We start from the raw sequence: 5,546 nt of genomic DNA, 5'->3' as shown, positions 1-5,546 counted from the left end.
CACACACGAGTGCACACTGGCACAAACATGTGCCCAGTACCACAGACACACAGGCACACACCACACAGGGACACACATGTGCACACATACCACAGAGGCACACATACGTGCACACACACCACACAAGTGAACACACCACACAGGCACACACATGCAAACACAACTGCACATGCGTTCTTACACAGACACTGGCATACATACTACATGCACATATCTACACATATACATGTGTGCACATAAGCATCACACTACATGCACAAACATGCAATACACATGCACACACACGGCAACCAAATGATCAAGGAAAGGGATCAAAATATTAACAATAAGTGAATCTGGGTGAAGAGTATTCTCTACACCATGCTTACTCTTGCAACTTTTCTGTGTATTTGACTTTATTTCCAAAGTAAGTTTTAAAAAAAAGGAAGGCCCTCACCTCAGCAGCCACCACCCGGTACCACCCCCTCGAATACACCTCAAGCAGCTCTTCTTGATGTTGGGACCAAGGTCCCTCTCTCACTGCTCCTCTGCAGGGATGCAGTGTCCCAGCTAATGAAGACAGACGCCTGTGCCCCTAGCCCAGACCCAAGCTTCTGCTTGTCCCTCCAGGTGCTCACGCCCAGCCCCAGGGTGTAGCAAGCTTCCCAAAATATAAGGGAGAGGGGGAGGGAGGCCATCCCATCCCTGAGGCCTAGCAGAGCAGGTTGGCCTAGGGACCTGGTGTTCTGGGGCCCCGTCAAGGCCACCCTCCTGCACACCTGTACCCATACTGAGGAATGATCTCACCTGCCACCTGCCACCATCTCTGGAGATGGCTATGGCTACATTAGCCCAGCTCAGCCCAGCCCAAGCAGCAAACTGCACCTTGAGGTCTCCTCCTATGATGAGAAGATCACGGCAGAAGTCGGCACATGGGGGAGGCAGGGGAACCACGACACCAGCTCTGGACGCACCTCCTGTCTGGGCTGGACACCGGCCCCAGGGAGTTTTAACACGGAATCACACCATTGCCCACCCCGTGCCCTGGACCCTCCACAGGGCCAAGCGGGGGATGCTGTTCCAGAGAAGCAGCTGCCGCCCACCCACAGAAAGTCTCCCCTTCTAAGCCTGACAGTTCCACAGGACTGAGGCAACACTCTTCCTGGTCTCACAAGTGGTGGCCAAAGCCCAAAGCCCCCAAGGGCCTCATCACCTGTGCACCACCTACTCCATTCCCCTGTCCCCTCAGAAGCTGCCCCGGGGCTGCCCAGCCTGCAGGGTCCCAGCCCTGTCCAAGGCAGCGCGTGAAGGCTGCCCTGGGCCCTGAAGGAGACCCTTCCCATCCCACAGCTTCTCCCGGCACCAAGCAGTGGTGCTGCGGTGTCCGAGCTCCCCGTCTGCCCATGGGAGCCCTGCCATCACCCACGGGAAGCAGCACTGCAATCTCCGAGCCTCACCCGCCGCGGGACAGCAAGAGCGTCAGCATGCTGTCATCCACAGAGCCCCGTGACGGGCGTGTGCAGGGCTGTGGCTTGTCACAGCTTAGGACCAGCTTCGGGCAGTTCGTCCTCTCCACGGCTGCAGAGCTCGGAAGAGTCCCCAAGACACGCCTCTGTCCAGGATACACTGGATGCCCTGCGCCCAAGCTCTGCCCAGATGCTAGCAGTCGCTGGTCCTTCTTTGACTCTGGGTGGCCAGGACGCCTGGGGGAGGGAGGGTGCTGGCCCCAAACAGCCCCACAGGCCATGTGGACTTCCCAAAAGCAAAGGGACCTTGTGGCAGACCTGTCCTGAGATAGGAGCCTCAGCCCCGGGCCACAGCAGGAAGCCAGCAGATCCAGCAGGCACCCCGGAATTTACCGAAGTTGAGGCCTGGGCCTGATGCTCATTTCGACACTTGGAGCCTGATCAGCTCAGCATGTCTGGCTCCCTCTCGCACGAGCTGAGCGATGCAGCAGGGCGAGGCCTCGCCCGCGCCCCACGCTGACGCTTCCCCCTGGTCCAGCTGGCAGCGATGCATGAGACACCGAGGCCTGTGGCCGGCTGCCAGGAAAGGAGGAACCTAGACTGCTGTTCACCATCTGAACACCCCATGACTTACCAGCACAGGCCACTCTCTCTCACACCTCCACAGGTTCTCCTCCCGGGTAATCCTTCTCAGTCATAAGGAGGAACTCTGAGAACGCAGAGGCCTTCCAGGGTGGAGCCTAGTGGCTCGAGGAGCCTCTGAACCTGACTTTTCTTTTTTTTTCTCTTTTGAGATGAAGTTTCGCTCTTGTTGCCCAGGCTGAAGTGGTGCGATCTCAGCTCACCAAAACCTCCACCACCCCAGTTCAAGCAATTCTCCTGCCTCAGCCTCCCAAGTAGCTGGGATTACAGGGATGCATCACCACACCCGGCTAATTTTTTTGTATTTTAGTAGAGACGGGGTTTCTCCATGTTGGTCAGGCTGGTCTCAAACGTATGACCTCAGGTGATTTGCCCGCCTTGGCCCCCCAAAGTGCAGGGATTACAGGTGTGAGCCACTGTGCCCGGCTTTCTCTTCTTCTTACCATGTAAGCACTATGAAGGAGTAAGTGAGGCTTTTGCACTATGAAGGAGTAAGTGAGGCTTTTTTTTTGTTTTGAGACAGAGCCCTGCTCCTTCCCCCAGGCTGGAGTGCAGCGGCCGGATCTCAGGGCACTGCAACCCCCGCCTCTCGGGTTGACGCCATTCTCCTGCCTCAGCCTCCCGAGTAGCGGGACTACAGGTGTCCACCACCACACCCGGCTAACTTTTTGTATCTGTAGTAGAGACGGCGTTTCACCATGTTAGCCAGGATGGTCCTGATCTCCTGACCTCAGGTGATCCGCCTGCCTTGGCCTCCCAAAGTGCTGGGATTACAGGCGTGAGCCACTGCACCCGGCCAAGGTGCTGCTTTTTTTTTTTTTTTTTTTTTTTGTAAGACGGAGTCTCGCTCTGTCGCCCAGGCTGGAGTGCAGTGGCCGGATCTCAGCTCACTGCAAGCTCCGCCTCCCGGGTTTACGCCATTCTCCTGCCTCAGCCTCCCGAGTAGCTGGGACTACAGGCGCCCGCCACCTCCCCCAGCTAGTTTTTTTTTTTGTATTTTTTAGTAGAGACGGGGTTTCACCCTGTTAGCCAGGATGGTCTCGATCTCCTGACCTCGTGATCTGCCCGTCTCGGCCTCCCAAAGTGCTGGGATTACAGGCTTGAGCCACCGCGCCCGGCCAAGGTGCTTCTTTTAACTCCAGATGTGTGCACCCGAAAGTCAGCCAGTTATGTGACGAGCAACTCGAGGCTGCAGGGGAATGTGAGCGCTGGCCACGTGGTGTGCAGGGAGGAGGGCGGACCACCAATGCCCTGCCACACCGCGTGGAGTCCACGGGATGGAGACGGATACTGAGGGGAGCCATGAGTTGTGGTCTGGTGACTGAAGTCAGAGTAATGGAGCTTTTCCAAGCTGGGAGCTGAGGTGCAGACTCCTTTCTCACGGGCCTCCTATGGTGAGAAGACCACAGCAGAAGCCGGCCTGGGCTCACAGCTGGTCTCCAGCCAAAGAGGGCATTTCTGTCCTACCAAAGACTGCAACAATTCTGAACAGCAAGGGGCCTGGAGGGACAGGATTCAGCCCAAAGCACCACTGGCCACACATTTCCTCCATGTCATCCCCTAGCCTGGCCGTTTAAGACCCAATGCAGACAGCAACCTGCAGAGCCAGCCTGTAACCCACCAAGCTAGCCCAGTCGTTTAAGGCCCAGCGCAGACAGCAACGTGCAGAGCCATCCTGTAACCCACCAGAAGCCCAGAGGACACGTGGGCTTGCACCTGAGCTACTACCCAGACCCTCCAAGGAAACTTCTATAGCCAGAGGCACCTCAAACAGCAAATCCAGCTTTTCCAATAGCTTAGAATTCATATGACATACAAGAATTTTAGCACAGGCCGGGCGCGGTGGCTCACACCTGTAATCCCAGTACTTTGGGAGGCCAAGATGGGTGGGTTACCTGAGGTCAGGAGTTAGAGACCAGCCTAGCCGACATGGTGAAACCCCATCTCTACTAAAAATACAAAAATTAGCCAGGTGTGGTGGCGGATGCCTGTAATCCCAGTTACTTGGGAGGCTGAGGCAGGAGAATCACTTGAACCTGGGAGGTGGAGGTTACAGTGAGCCGAGATCACGCCATTGCACTCCAGCCTAGGTGACAAGAGCGAAATTCCATCTCAAAAAAAAAAAAGAGAGAGAATTCTAGCATGGTGGGCTTTGGGGATGGGCAGAGGGAAAAAGGAATAGGGCTCATGTGGCTGGCTTTTAGGGAGGCAGGGGTGAAAAATACTAACAACTTAAAGCTCTTTATACAGCAAAATGAGATGAAATCCCTCCCCCGCCCCCCTCCCAATTCTCTCATTCCACAAACCTATGCCTTTCGGTTCTCCCTTCCCCTGGTAGGCCTGGCTCCTTGCCTGGCATCACCATGCACCAGGAATGCAGGCAGGAGGCCCTTAACACCCAGATACGGTGTCAGTTCTACAAAACTTTCCAAGCTGGCAAAGGGAGAAGCCACCGACTCCTCCTGTTTGGAGGCCTCAGGGGAGGTGTTGTCTAGACCGCACGATCCACTATCCATTCACAAGCCAGTCAGCAACTACCACCTGCCAGAGTCCCTGCCATCACCTCCCACTCTGTGGGGACAATAGCATCCACTTCTTCCACAACGAAACAACAAACGAAAGTTAAAAGCACGGCGCCCGCCGTCACGCTCGCCACCTTTCAGCACCTCTCGGCCCAGCATTCTAAAAGTGCTGGGATTACAGGCGTGAGCCACCATGCCCGGCCTCGGCCCAGCATTCTAAAAGCCGGGAACTAATCTTTAAAGGAGCCCTGGACTCAAGAAAATGGCATAAAATATGAAGGAATTAGCTACTCGAGGTTGAAAACACACTTCCCTAAAATAACAGCAGCATTTGGAGCTGCAGGTGGGAGCACACACAGCCTACCTCTAACTGGCCCGTCAGAACAGACACGTTTTCCCCTGTTTGCATTTTGTGTTTCCTTAAACCAACTACTAACTTCTGGCAGAGGCGGTGACTGCCTGGGAAAGGGTACGACAGGATTTTCTGGGCTGATGCTAATACTGTGTAACTTTATCACATACTTGTCAACTTCTGCAGATGTACACAATGTGCATTTCCGTGCTTGTAAATTTTACCTCAAAAGGAAAACAAACTAAACAGGCATTAAACTCTTTTATCGCATAAAAAACAAGAGGCATTGGAGGATGAATGGAGGGAGATGGTGAGGAGCCAAGTCTGGAGAGGAGGAAGCAGTGCCCAGGTGCTGCACGCACTGCTGCGTCTGTGCATTCGTGTGCTGAGGGGTGGGTGATGGTGCCATGTAGTTTATAGTCTTAAAGAAATGAAGAGCTCCCTTTTCCAAAGCGAGAGAATGAGAATCCCACACCTTGAAAAACACAGGGGCTTTCTACGGTGACTCCCCCAACGGCTTTGCAGCTTAAAAAGCTCCAACACATAAACTCACCAAGTAGGGTGAAGAATGAGGTGACACCAGGC

This window comes from Rhinopithecus roxellana, chromosome 13, assembly GCF_007565055.1.
Source record: "Rhinopithecus roxellana isolate Shanxi Qingling chromosome 13, ASM756505v1, whole genome shotgun sequence".
Classification (NCBI taxonomy): Eukaryota; Metazoa; Chordata; class Mammalia; order Primates; family Cercopithecidae; genus Rhinopithecus; species Rhinopithecus roxellana.
This window is presented reverse-complemented; position numbering follows the sequence as displayed.